Source organism: Myotis daubentonii, chromosome 5 (genome assembly GCF_963259705.1).
Source record: "Myotis daubentonii chromosome 5, mMyoDau2.1, whole genome shotgun sequence".
NCBI classification, from domain to species: domain Eukaryota; kingdom Metazoa; phylum Chordata; class Mammalia; order Chiroptera; family Vespertilionidae; genus Myotis; species Myotis daubentonii.
Window position 1 is genome coordinate 25772680 of NC_081844.1, and position 14848 is coordinate 25787527.

The following is a 14848-nucleotide window of genomic DNA, read 5'->3' on the forward strand; positions in this document are numbered from 1 at the left end:
AACAGGCAGAAAGGAAGTGGCTTTGAGAGGTTATTAGTGAGAGAAAAGAGGGGATTGCTTCAGGCAGGGTTACCCTTCCTTAGGGGAAGGAACAGCAGGAGTCTTTAGGCAGATTAGTGTGGAACAGCAAGTTGCAGAGTGACTGGGCTAAAATTTTACTCCTGGGAGAGGTGAAACTGCAGTTACCTACAGTCCTGCACCCCTGAACCTGGGGAGGACATCCTGGGGCAGTTTTGTTGTTTTCAGTTCTCTTACAAACCTGCATGGTGTAGCCTGCTACACACCTAGGCCATATGGTGTAGCCTGTGGGTTCTAGGCAACAAACCTGTGCAACATGCTACTGTACTGAATACTGTAGACAATTGTAATGGAATGGTAGGAAGCATTTATGAAAAGGTGCAGTACAAATAGGTGTGCAAGGTAGAAAATGGTACATCCGTGTGGGCACTGACCCTGAATGGGCTACAGGACTGGAGGCTGCTCTGCAGGAGTCAGTGATTGGTGAGTGAATATGAAGGCCTAGGATGCTACTGTGCAGGACTGTAGACTGTATCACACTGTACACTTAGGCCAGGAAATTCACAAAAAACAGATTCCTCAAGCCCAGGAGGCAATGATGAAATCAGAAGGCACAGCCAACACCAGACCTCTGAGGCTGCTGCCCGCATAAAACAGCATACTGCTTCACAGCAAAGTTTTCTTTCACTAAGTAGAAAGCACACAAAGATAAAGAGGATAGTATAGTAAATGCATAAACCAGTTTATCATCATCAAGTATTCTATGTAGTGACCGTAACTGTGTGTGCTGGACTTTCATAGGACTGGCAGCCCAGGAAGCTCGTTTACACCAGCGTCATTATGCCTATTCTTGTGCCAGTACCAGGCAGTTTTGAGAACAGTGGCTTTGTAATACAACTTGATATCTGGTATTGAGATCCCACCTACTTTGTTCTTTTTCAGGATTGCTGCAGCTATTCGGGGTCTTCTTTTATTCCAGATGAATTTTTGGAAAGTTCGTTCTAGATCTCTGAAGTATGCTGTTGGTATTTTAATGGGAAGTGCGTTGAATTTATAGATTGCTTTGGGTAGTATGGACATTTTAATGATGTTGATTCTACCAATCCATGAACACGGTATGTTCTTCCATCTGTTTATGTCTTCCTCTATGTCTTTTTTCAACGTCCTGTAGTTTTCTGAGTAGAGGTCTTTTACCTCTTTAGTTAAGTTTATTCCTAGGTAGCTTAATTTTTTTGGTGCAATGGTAAACGGGATTGTTTTTATAATCTCTCTTTCTGAAAGTTCACTATTGGTATATAGAAATGCCTCAGATTTCTTGGGGTTAATTTTGTATCCTGCTACATTGCCAAATTCATGTATTAAGTCTAGTAGCTTTTTGATGGAATCTCTAGGGTTTTGTATGTATAATATCATGTCGTCTGCAAATAAGGACAGTTTTACTTCCTCTTTTCCAATTTGGATGCCTTTTATTTCTTCTTCTTGCCGAATTGCAATGGCTAACACTTCCAGTACTATGTTGAACAGGAGTGGTGAGAGGGGGCATCCCTGTCTTGTTCCTGTTCTTAGGGGAAATGGTGTTAGTTTTTGTCCGTTGAGTATGATGTTGGCTGTGGGCCTGTCATATATGGCTTTTATTATGTTGAGGTATGATCCTTCTACTCCCACCTTGCTGAGAGTTTTTATCAAAAATGGGTGTTGAATTTTGTCAAATGCTTTTTCTGCATCAATTGATATGACCATGTGGTTTTTTTCTTTCAATTTGTTTATGTGATGTATCACGTTTATTGATTTGCGGATATTGTACCATCCTTGCATCCCTGGGATAAATCCTACTTGGTCATGGTGTATGATCTTTCTGATGTACTGCTGGATCCGATTTGCTAAGATTTTGTTGAGGATTTTGGCATCTATGTTCATGAGGGATATTGGCCTGTAATTCTCTTTCATTGTGTTGTCTTTACCTGGTTTTGGTATTAGGGTGATGCTGGCTTCATAGAATGAGCTTGGAAGTGTTCCTTCCTCTTGAATTTTTTGTAGTAGTCTGAGGAGGATAGGTTTTAGTTCTTCCTTGAATGTTTGGTAAAACTCCCCTGTGAAGCCATCTGGTCCTGGGCTTTTGTTTGATGGAAGCTTTTTGATGACTGCTTCAATTTCTTCCATAGTTATTGGCCTGTTGAGATTTTTAGATTCTTCCTGATTGAGTTTTGGAATGTTGTATTTTTCTAGGAATTTGTCCATTTCCTCCAGGTTGTCTAGTTTGTTGGAGTAAAGCTGTCCATAGTATTTTTTAACAATCATTTGTATTTCTGTGGGGTCTGTTGTTATTTCGCCTCTATCGTTTCTGATTTTATTTATTTGGGTCCTCTCTCTCTGCTTCTTGGTGAGTCTGGCTAGAGGTTTATCAATCTTGTTTATCCTTTCAAAGAACCAGCTCTTGGTTTCATTGATTTTCTGTATTGTTTTTTTTGGTCTCTATGTCATTTATTTCTGCTCTAATCTTTATTATCTCCTTCCTTCTGCTCACTCTGGGGTTTTCTTGTTGCTCTCTTTCTAATTCTTTGAGTTGTAGAGTTAGATGATTTACTACCATTTTTTCTTGTTTTTTGAGATAGGCCTGTAGAGCTATAAACTTCCCTCTCAGGACTGCTTTCAATGTGTCCCATAGGTTTTGGATTGTTGTGTTTTCATTGTCATTAGTTTCCAGGATGTTTTTAATTTCTTCTTTGATCTCATTGGTAACCCAATCAATATTTAATAGCATGCTATTCAGCTTCCAGGTGTTTGAGTATTTTGGGTTGTTTTTATTGTAGTTTATTTCTAATATTATGCCATCGTGGTCTGCGAAGACGCTTTTTATGATTTCAATCTTCTTGAATTTGGGGATACTTTGCTTGTGACCCAGTATGTGGTCTATTTTTGAAGATGTCCCATGAGCACCTGAGAAGAACGTATATTCTCTGGCTTTGGGGTGAAGTGTTCTGAAGATGTCTATTAAGTCCATCTGATCTAGTGAATCATTTAGGATTGCTATATCTTTGCTGGTTGTTTGTCTATAGGACTTATCCAGTGCTGTCAATGGTGTATTAAAGTCCCCTACTATGATTGTATTGTTGTCGATCTCTCCTTTGATATTTTCCAGGAGTTTTTTTATGAATTTGGGTGCTCCTACATTGGGTGCATATATGTTTACCAGGGTTATATCTTCTTGTTGTATTGATCCCTTTAGTATTATGAAGTGGCCTTCCTTATCTCTTGTTAAGGCCTTCACTTTGAGGTCTATTTTGTCCGATATAAGTATTGCTACCCCAGCTTTCTTTTCCTTTCCATTTGCCTGAAAGATATTTTTCCATCCTTTCACTTTCAGTCTGTGTGAGTCCCTTCTAATGAGGTGGGTTTCTTGTAGACAGCAGATGTATGGGTCATGTTTTTTTATCCATTCAGCCACTCGATGTCTTTTGGTTGGAGCATTTAGTCCGTTTACGTTTAAAGTTATTATTGAAAGGTACTTGTTTGTAGCCATTTCTTTTTTTGTGTGGCTGTTTTCTTTCTGAACTTTTTATTTCTTATTTTTATATCAGTCCCTTTAGCATTCCTTGCAATGCTGGCTTGGTGGTGACAAACTCCCTTAGCCTTTTTTTGTCTGTGAAGCTTCTTATTTCCCCTTCAAGTTTGAATGATAGCCTTGCTACACCAGCGTCATTATAAACATCTGAATAATGCATTTCCTTGTGACATTGTGATGGGTATGACATCACTAGGGATTGCAGTTTTTCAAATCCACTGTAATCTTTTTTATAGAAGGGATTTTATTTTTCATTAAGTTACAGCTGACATACAACATTATATTAGTTTAAGGTGTACATCATAATGATTTGATATTTGTATGTATGGTGAAGTGATCATCGCAGTAAGTCTAGTTAGCATCTGTCATCATACATACTTACAGGATATTTTTTTCTTGTAAAGAGAACTTTTAAGAGTTACTGTTAGCAACTTTCCAATCTGAAATATAGTATTACTAACTGCAGTCACTGTGCCGTGCCGTAAACGGCATTTCCAAGACTTATTTTTTAACTGGAAGTTTGTACTTTTTGATAACATTCATCCATTTAACCCCACCTCACCCCCATACACCACTCCTGCAACCTCTAACAACCATCAGTCTGTGCTCTGTATCCATGGAGTTTCCTTTTTAAAGGTTCTACAGATAAGTGCGAACACGTGGTATTTCTCTTTTTCTGACTTATTTCACAAAGCATCCTGCCCTCAGGTCCATGAATGTGTTGTTCCAAGTAGCATAATTTCTTTTTCTTTTTAAAATATTTTTTATTGATTTTTTTTTACAGAGAAGAATGGAGAAGGATAGGTAGAAACATCAATGAGAGAGAAACATCGACCAGCTGCCTCTTGCACACTCCCTACGGGGGATGTGCCCGCAACCAAGGCACATGCCCTTGACTAGAATCAAACCCGGGACCGCTCAGTCTGCAGGCCGATGCTCTATCGACTGAGGCAAACTGGCTAGGGCAGAATTTCTTTTTCTAATGGCCGAATAATGCAATAATATTCCTCTCTCTCTGTGTGTGTGTGTGTGTGTGTGTGTGTGTCTGTGTGTGTGTGTGTTTGCACCATTTTCTTTAAAAAAATTATTTTTCATTGATTTTTTGAGAGAGTGGAAGAGAAAGGGAAAGACAGAGAGTAATATTGATGTGAGAGAAACACATCACTGGTGGCCTCCAGGGCTCAGGCCAGTGAGGGGTAGTTGCATCTAAGGTGTGTGCCCTTGACCAGAATCAAACCTGGGACCCTTTAGTCCAAAGGCTGACACTCTGTTCATTGAGCCAAACTGGCTAGGTTTTAAAGTTGTTTTTTTCCCAATAAGTTGACACTATATATTAGTTTCTGGTGTCACCATAATGAATAGACATGCACATAACTTACAAAGTCTAATACCCATCAGATACCACACATAGTTAATAGAATATTATAGACTACTAGAGGCCCAGTGCATGACATTCATGCACTGGGGGGTTGGCGGGGTTCCCTCAGCTCAGTCTGCCCCCTCTCACAGTCCGGGACCCCTTCGGGGTTGTCCGCCTGCCGGCTTAGGCCCACTCAACATCCCTGAGGGGTCCTTAGCTCTGACACAGAGGCAGGAGAGGCTCCCAACACTGCCCCTGCACTTGCCAGCTGTGAGCCCTGCTTCTGGTTGAGTGCCGCTCCCCCTGTGGGATCCCACTGACCACCAGAGGGCAGGTCCTACGAACCTGTACCAACTGGTATTCTGTGGGCGTCATAGCAACCAGTCGGTCTACCATTTGGTTGATTTGCATATTAGGGTTTTATTATATAGGATATATAGGATAGGATATTTCCTGTGCTGTATCTTACATCCCTCTATTTTGTAACTACCAATTTGTACTCATGTTAGGGTTTTATTATATAGGATATATAGGATAGGATATTTCCTGTGCTGTATCTTACATCCCTCTATTTTGTAACTACCAATTTGTACTTCCTTTTATCAGTTTATTTTTTGTTACTTAGATTCCACATAACAGTGAGTTCATGTGATACTTGTCTTTCTCTGACTGACTTATTTCACTTAGTATAATGCTCTCCAGGTCCCTCCATGCTGTCTCAAAGGGTAAGAGATTCTTCTTTTTACTGCTGCATAGTATTCCATGGTATAAATGTACCACAGCTTTTTTATCCACTCATCTACTGATGGGCACTTGGGCTGTTTTCAGATCTTAGCTATTGTAAATTGTGCTGCTGTGAACATAGGGGTGCCTATATTGTTTCTGATTGGTGTTTCAGAGTTTCTAAGGTGGTATTCCTAGAAGTGGGATTCCTGGTCAAATGGCAGATCCATATTTAATTTTTTAGGAAACTCCATACTGTTTTCCACAGTGGCTGCACCAGTCTGCATTCCCACCTCCAGTGTTCTCGGATTCCCTTTCTCCACATCTTCTCCAGCTCTTGTCATTTGTTCATGGCAGCCATCCTGACAAGGTGTGCGATGGTACCTGCTTGTCGTGTTGATTTGCATCTCTCGGATGATTAGCGCCTTTGAGCATTTGTTCATATGTCTCTTGGCCATCTGTATGTCCTCCTTGGAGAAGTGTCTATTTAGGTCCTTTGCCCATTTTTTCATTGGAATTTTTGTCTTCCTTCTGTTAAGTTGTATGAGTTCCTTATACATTTTGGATATTAACCCTTTATCAGATGTACTATTGCTAAATATGTTCTCCCATACAGTGGGCTCTCTTTTAGTTAGTGAGGGATGACCAAGCAACTGAACAAGCAGGCTGCATGGGGCAACCAGGCCTGTAGGGGGGTTAGTGAGGGACGACCAAATGACTGAACAAGCAGGCTGCGTGGGACGACCAGGCAGGCAGGGGGGTTAGTGAGGGACGACCAAACAACTGAACAGCAGGCTGCATGGGACGACTAGGCTGGCAGGTGTGCCGTGAGGGGCAACGACTAGGCTGCAGGGGGAGAGGGGGCAGTTGGCGGTGACCAGGCCAGCAGAGGGGGACAGTTGGGGGTGATTAGGCTGACTGGGTGGGGCATTGAGGGGCGAGTAGCCAGCACGGGGGGGTGCAGTTAGGAGCGACCAGGCCGGCAGTGGGGGGCAGTTAGGGGCAACCAGGCCAGCAGGGGGGGCAGTTAGGGGCGATCAGGCAGGCAGGCAGCTGAGCGATTAGGAGCTAGCGGTTTAGGATTGTGAGAGGGATGTCCGACTGCCGGTTTAGGCCCAATCCCAGGGATCGGCAGTCAAACATCCCCCGAGGGATCCCAGATTAGAGAGGGTGCAGGCTGGGCTGAGGGGACCCCCATGCACGAGTTTCGTGCATTAGGCCTCTAGTTTTAATATATTGCTGGATGCAATTTGCTGATATTTTGTGGAGGATTTTAGCATCTATGTTCATCAGGGATATTGGCCTGTAATTCTCTTTCTTTGTAGTGTCTTTATTTGGTTTTGAAATTAGAATAATGCTGGCCTCATAAAAAGAGTTTGGAAGTGTTCCTTCCTCTTGGATTTTCTGAAATAGTTTGAGTAGTAAAGATGTTAGTTCTTCTTTGAATGAAGAACTCCCCTGTGACGCTATCCAGACATAGACTTTTGTTTACTGGGAGTTTTTAAATTACTGCTTCTATTTCATCAGTAATTATTGGCTCATTCAGGTTTTCTGATTCCTCCTGATTCAGTTTTAGAAGGTGATATTTTTCTAGGAATTTGTCCATTTCATCCACATTTTCAAGCTTGTTGGCCTATAGTTGTTCATAGTGTTTTCTTATAATCCTTTGTATTTCTGTGGTGTTGGTAGTTACTTCTCCACTTTCGTTTCTGGTTTTACTTATTTGGATCCTCTCTCTTTGTTTCTTGATAAGTCTGGCTAGCAGTTTATCAATTTTTTTTTAATCCTTTCAAAGAATCAGCTCTTGGTTTCATTTGTGTGTGTGTGGGTTTTTTTTGTCTCTATGTTATTTGTTTCAGTTCTCATCTTTATTACTCTGGACCAGGGGTGGGCAAACTTTTAGACTCGAGGGCCACAATGGGCTCTTAAACTGGACTGGAGGGCCAGAACAAAAGCATGGATGGAGTGTTTGTGTGAACTAATACATGTTAACACTGCTGCTGGTGAAGGAGCGGAGGGGAGAGCAAGAGAACCCTCCGCTCTTTCAGCTCCGCGGGCCGGATAGAACAGCTGAACAGGCCGGATCCGGCCCGCGGGCTGTAGTTTGCCCACGGCTGCTCTGGACTCTTCTTGTTGTTCTCTTTCTAGTTCTTTAAGTTGTAGGGTTAAATAATTTATTGTCTATTTTCCTTGTATTTGAGGTATGCCTGTAGTGCTATGAATCTTCCTCTCAGTTCTGCTTTTGCTGTGCCCCAGAGATTTGGCGTTGTTGTGTGTTTCCACACAACAAATTTTCATTTGTTTCCAGGAATTTTTTGATTTCTTTCTTGATCTCATTGTTAACCCATTCATTGTTTAATAATATGCTCTTTAGCCTCCATGTGTTTGAATATTTTGGGTGTTTTTATTGTAGTTGATTTCTAATTTCATTCCACTGTGATCTGAGAAGATGCTTGATATCATTTCAATCATCCTGACATTCTAGAGACTTGTTTTGTGTCCTAATGTTGTCTATCTTTGTGAATGAGCCATGTGCACTTGAGAAGAATGTATGTTCTGCTGCTTTGGGCTGAAATGTTCTTTAAATTCCTTTAAATCCATCTGATCCAGTGTGTCCTTTAGAGTCACTGTCTCCTTGTTAAGTTTTTGTCTGAAAGATCTATCCAGTGAAGTCAGTGGGGTGTTGAAGTCTTGGACTATGATTGTATTGTTGTCTATTTCTCCATTAAAGTTCTCTAGAAGTTATAATGTATTTAGGTGCTCATATATTGGGTGCATATATGTTTAGCAGGGTTATGTCCCCTTGTTAGATCGATCCCTTTGTTGTCTCTAGTGATGGCCTTCATTTTAAACTCTATTTTGTTGGATATGAGTATTGAGACTCCAGTTGGTTTTTCCCCCCCATTTGCATGGAAAAATTGATTTCATCCTGTCACTCTCTTCCTGTGTGTGCCTTTTGTTTTGAGGTGGGTCTCTTGTAGACAGCATATAGTTGGGTCATATTATTGTATCCATTCAGCTACCCAGTGCTTTTAGATTGCTGCATTTAATCCAATTACATTTAGGGTTATTATTGGTTGATAGTTATTTATTGCCATTTTTTAAAAAGTATATTTTATTGATTTTTTACAGAGAGGAAGGGAGAAAGATAGAGAGTTAGAAACATAGATGAGAAACATCGATCAGCTGCCTCCTGCACACCTCCTACTGGGGATGTGCCCGCAACCAAGGTACACATGCCCTTGACCGGAATCGAACCTGGGACCCTTCAGTCCACAGGCTGACGCTCTATCCACTGAACCAAACTAGTCAGGGCTATTTATTGCCATTTTAATTCTGTATGCCTATGTTTCTCTCTCTGTTTCTTTTCATTATAGCAGTCCCTTTAGCATTTATTCCTTTTTTAATTTAAATTCTTTATTGTTTAAAGTATTACATATATCTCCTTTTTCCCCCATTCAGCTCTCCCCTGCTACTCCCACCCCCAGCACATGCCCTCACATGCTCCTGTTTGTGTCCATTGGTTATGCTTATATACATTGATACAAGTCCTTTGGTTGACCTTTTATCCTGCCCTCCTCCCCTGCCTTCCCTCTGAGGTTTGACAATCTGTTTGATGCTTCTATGTCTATGGATCTATTTTTATTGATCAGTTTATGTTGTTTATTATATTCCACAATGAGTGAGATCATATGATATTTCTCTTTCTCCAACTGGCTTATTTTGCTTAGCATCATGCTCTCCAGGTCCATCCATGCTGATGCAAATGGTAAGAATTCTTTCCTTTTTATAGCAGCATAGTATTCCATTGTATAAATGTACCACATGTTTTTAATACACTCATCTGCTGATGGATACTTAAACTGTTTCCAACTCTTAGCTATTGTAAATTGTGCTGCTATGAACATAAAGGTGTATATATCTTTTTTGATTGGTGTTTCTGATTTCTTGGGATATATTCCTAGAAGTGGGATTACTAGGTCAAATAGGAGTTCCATTTTTAATTTTTTGAGGAAACTCCATACTATTTCCAACAGTGGCTACACCAGTATGCATTCCCGCCAGCAGTGCACCAGGTTCCTTTTTCTCCACATCCTCGCCAGCACTTGTCATTTGTTGATTTGTTGATGATAGCCATTCTGACAGGTGTGAGATGGTATCTCGTTTTGATTTGCATATCTCAGATGATTAGTAACTTTGAGCATGTTTTCCTATGTCTCTTGGCCTTCTGTATGTCCACTCTGGAAAAGTGTCTATTTAGGTCCTTTGCCCCCTTTAGCATTTCTTGTAATGCTGGCTTGGTGGTGATGTACACCTTTAGCCTTTTTTTGTCTGGGAAACTCTTTATTTTCCCGTTGATTTTGAATGATAGCCTTGCTGGATATAGTAATCTTGGTTTCAGATCCTTGCTTTCCATTACCTTGAGTACTTCATGCTATTCCCTTCTGGCCTGTAGAGTTTCTGATGAGAAATCATGTGTCAGCTTTATGGGGACTCCTTTGTAGGTAACAGTTTGCTATTCTCTGGGTGCCTTTAAGATTCTTTCTTTGTCTCTAATTTTTGGCATTTTAATTATGATGTGTCTAGGCCTGGGTCTGTTTGGGTTCTTCTTGCTTAGGGTTGTCTGTGCCTCCTGAACTTGTGTGACTTTTTCCTTTACCAGGTTAGGGAAGTTTTCTGCCATTTCTTCCAACAAGTTCCCTATCCATTTCTCCCTTTCTGCCTTTTCTGGCACACTTGCTATTCTAATATTTTTAATTTTCACGTTGTTTCACAGTTCTGTTTAGCTATTTTCATGTTTTTTAATTGATCTTTCATTTCGGTTCTCTGATTGAGTGATATTTTCAATTCTGTCTTCTAATTCACTGATTTCTTCCTCAGTTTTCCCTAATCTGCAGTGTATTCCTTCCAATGTGTTCTTTATTAGTGTTTTGTCATTCTTTATTTCAAACTGTTCTTTTTTCATAGCTAATATAACTCTTTTCATGCTGTTGATCATCTTTAACATCATATTCTGAACTCTAACAGATAAATTTCTTATCTCTGCTTCACTTATCTCTTTTTCTGGAGAATTCTCTTGTTCTTTCATTTGGGGTTTGTTTCTTTGTCTCCTCAGTTTGGGTTTGTGACTGTGTACTACGTGGATCCTCTATGCCTCTCAAACTCTAGTGCAGGACAGTGTCAAATGCTGTTTCTGACTAATTAGATCAGGCAAAGACTCAAAGTCTGAGAAGCCCGCCTCTATGTACACACTGACAGGATTCTGACTAGAATTGTCCCCCCCAGGCAATGGTCCTGAGTTATGGCGAGAGTGTTTTTCAACTGGAAGGGGCAGTTGCTTCTGCCTGGAGGCTAATTGTTATTTTTAGTCTCCTAAGTGGCCTCAGGGCAGGGTGTTTTCCAATAGGGTGTGTCAACTGCCTTCTCCCCAGGCAAGGCAAATGTCTACGTGGGATAGATGTCCTCTGCTGTGTGAGGGAATGACTCAGCCCAGGAAACTGGGGATGTCTGCCTTCTGAGTTCTACCCACCGAGTCTCCAATCCTGGCTTCTGCTCACACAGCTCCAGTTCATTCCACCCTCCCTATGCTGGAGCACAAGGTGGGTGGCTGCACAGAGAGTTTTGTGCATTGGACCTTTAAGAGGGTGGCTTAATTTTCAGCTGTCAGTCCTTGGCAGACAGCAACTCTGTTACTTTTCACAGCCAAATGTTATGTGGGTACCCTTCTTAGTTGTGTTCTCTCATGGGGGCCCAGCTTGGGGATTGTATTCCAGAGTTCTTTTGTGGCAATCCCCCACAGCTGAGATATCTCTCCAGAACTTCAGTTGCTGTCTTTGGACACCTGGCCAGCTCTTTCGCACCTCCTCCCCTCCTACCAGTCTCTATGGGCTCTCCACTTTTGGTCCTCAGGCATCAGGGTCCTCTCCAGCGAATCTTCCGTTGATTATTCAGGAAGTTTTTCTGTATATTCGTTTTACGTCCAGTTTGTTCCAAAGAGCATGTCTGTACAACATCAACTTACTCTGCACCCATTTTTAATCTTACCAATTTGTATTTCTTAAACCCTTCACCATTTCACCCATCCCCCAAACCTCCTCCCCTCTGGCAACCATCTGTCTGATCTCTATGAGTCTTTTTATTTTGTTTGTACATTGATTTTTTTCTTTAGATTTTACATATAAGTGGAATTATAGGGTATTTAACTTTCTGTCTGACTTATTTCACTAAGTTTAACCTCTAAGTCCATCAATGCTGTTTTAAAAGGAAAAGTTTCATTCTTTATTACGGCCAAGTAATATTCCATTGTATATATGTACCACTTCTTCTTTATCCACTTGTCTATTAATAGGTACTTTGGTTGCTTCCATATATTGATTATTGTAAATAATGCTGAAATGAACATATATTCTTTTGAATTAGTGTTTTGGAGTTCTTCAGATATTTACCCATAAGTGGAATTGCTGTGTCATAAGGCAGTTCCATTTTTAATTTTTGAAGGAACCTCTATACTGTTTTTCCATAGTAGCTGCATGAATCTTCATTCTCACCAATAGTGCATGAAGGCTCCCTTTTCTCCACATCCTCTTCGGCACTTGTTTGTTGATTTATTGATGATGGCATTTTGACAGGTGTGAGTTGATAGCTTATTTTGTTTATTCCTTGTAATCAACTGACGATTTGTTTATTGACTTGAGAGAAAGAAAGAAAGAAACTGATCAGGTGCCTCCTGTACCGTCAACTGGGGATCGAGCCCACAACCAAGGTATGTGCTCTGGCCGTAATTGAACCTGCACCCTTTTGGGAATGATGCTCCAACCAATGGAAACAATTGTAGTTTTAATTTGTATTTTTCTGATGAATAGTGACACTGAACATCATTTCATATGTCTGTTGGCCACCTGTAATGTATATCCTCTTTGGAGATGTAGCTCTTCAGGTCCTTTGCACTTTTTAAATTGGATTGTTGTGGTTTTTTTTTTGGTGCTGACTTATTTGAATTCTTTATAAATTTTGGATATTAACCCCTTATAAGATGTATCATTGCTGAATATGTTTTCCCATTGTGTAGAATGTCTTTCATTTTGTTGATGGTTTCCTTTGCCCAGCAAAATCTTTTTAGTTGAGGTGGTCTCATTTGTTTATTTTTTTTCTTTTGTTTGCCTTGCTCAAGGAGACATGTCAGAAAAATATTAAGAGAAATGTTAAGAGATTTTACTGTAGAAGTTTTACATTTAAATCTTTAATCCATTTGAGTTAATTCTTGTACTAGACTATGGTGTAATAATGTGGTCTAGGTTTCATTATTTTGCATGCATTTTCCAATTTTCCCAACACCATTTATTGAATAGACTTTCCTTACTCCATTGTATATACTGTTTTCTTTGTCATATATTAATTTACCATATAAGTGTGGATTTATTGGTGGGCTCTCTGTTCTCTTCCATTGGTCTATATGTCTTTTTATGCTGGTACCATGCTGGTTTGATTACTATAGCTTTGTAGTATTATTTGATATCAGGTAATGTGGTATCTCTGACTTTGTTCTTCTTCGTCAAGATAGCTATGGCTATTTGGGATCTTTTGTAGATTCATACGAAATGTTGGATTACTTGTTCTAGTCCTGTGAAAATTCCTGGGGTGGCTGCTCAGGTGTCCCTCCTCTGCTCACTTAGGGACTGTAACACTCTAGGGGTTCTGTCATAGCCAGGAGAATCTAGAATGTGGAACATTCTGAAAGTGGCTTTCCTTCTGTCTTGTGGGAAGCAAGCTGCTCATCTGAACTGAATCTAGTGTATGTGTTTCTTTCCTTCAGATCCTTTATGCATCACCTTGGGAAGCCCTTTCACTCTAGTTTCCCTGAGAATGAAAATGTCAATTGATTGAATATACCAGGTAGAAAAAAAAAGAGAAAGATTAATACAACCCGGCAGGGTAGCACAGTGGGTGAGCGTCAACCTTTGAACCAGGAGGTAAGTGTTCCATTTAGGTCAGGGTACGTGCCCTAGTTGCAGGCTTGATCCCCAGTAGGGGGTATGCAGGAGGCAACCAATCAATGATTCTCTCATCACTGATGTTTCTCTCTATCTCTACTTTCCTCTCTGAAATATATATAATATATATATATATATATATATATATATATATATATATATATATATATATATATATATATATATATGTAAGAATGAGAGAGAGAGAGAGAGAGAGAGAGAGAGAGAGATACAGCCCTAGCTGGTTTTCCTCAGTGGATAGAGTGTCTACCTATGAATTGATGTGTCCCAGGTCCGATTCTGAACAAGGGCACATACTTGGTTGCAGGCTCCTCCCTGGCCCTGGTCGGCCATGTGCAGGAGGCAACTAATTGAAGTGTTTCTCTCACTTTGATATTTATCCCTGTCTTACCCTCTCTCTTCCTCTCTCACTAAAAATCAGTGGAAAAATATACTCAGGTGAGCATTAAAAAAAGAGAGAGAGAGAGATACAGGATGAAAAAAGCAAGCAAATTTGTGAAAGCAAACAGATTTTTCTTTTCCCTTTTATGCAAGAGAAACTCCAAATGTGAAATGAATATTTAAGTTTTCAGGCACATTTTTGTTTTTAGTTTTTAAACATATTTTTATTGATTTCAGAGAGGAAAGAGAGGGAGAGGCAGAAACATCAATGATGAGAGAGAATCATGGATTGGCTGCCTCCTGCATGCCCCCTACTGAGAATCCAGCCCAAAACGCAGGTTTGTCCCTGACTGAGAATCTAACAATGATCTCCTGGTTTATGGGTCAACACTTCACCACTGAACCACACCTACCGGGCACACTTTTTATTTTTAGATCACTGTTTATGTGTCATGTCTCCAGAGCAAGCACATGAAACTCGCAGCCTGCTGGCTGTATATGGCCCACAATGAATATTTTTGTGGCCCAACCAATATAATGGTATGTAAGACACGTTCTAATAAATGTTTTGTAACTTAATTTTGATGCTATTCTGTTATATATAACCCTACATAATAAAGAGCTAATATGCAAATGGTCGTCACGCCCTCGCACCCTCCCACTGGAACTGCTCAGACACTCAACACTAGGGAGAGAGGAATGGAGACCATCAAGGCACAAATGAGCTCCTCAGAGAGGAATGGGGACCAGCCAGGCTGCAGCCCAGGTGAGGGACAAGCCGCACACCCCATG

The 14848-nt window shown here is 40.5% G+C and overlaps 2 protein-coding genes across 6 annotated transcripts in view; both read left to right on the forward strand.

Moving 5' to 3' along the window:
- Positions 1-14848, forward strand: part of LOC132235002 (zinc finger protein 791-like) — a 115730-nt gene that overhangs the window by 88011 nt on the left and 12871 nt on the right. The window lies entirely within an intron of this gene.
- Positions 1-14848, forward strand: part of LOC132235004 (zinc finger protein 14-like) — a 66221-nt gene that overhangs the window by 39913 nt on the left and 11460 nt on the right. The gene's annotated exons all lie outside the window — the stretch shown is intronic.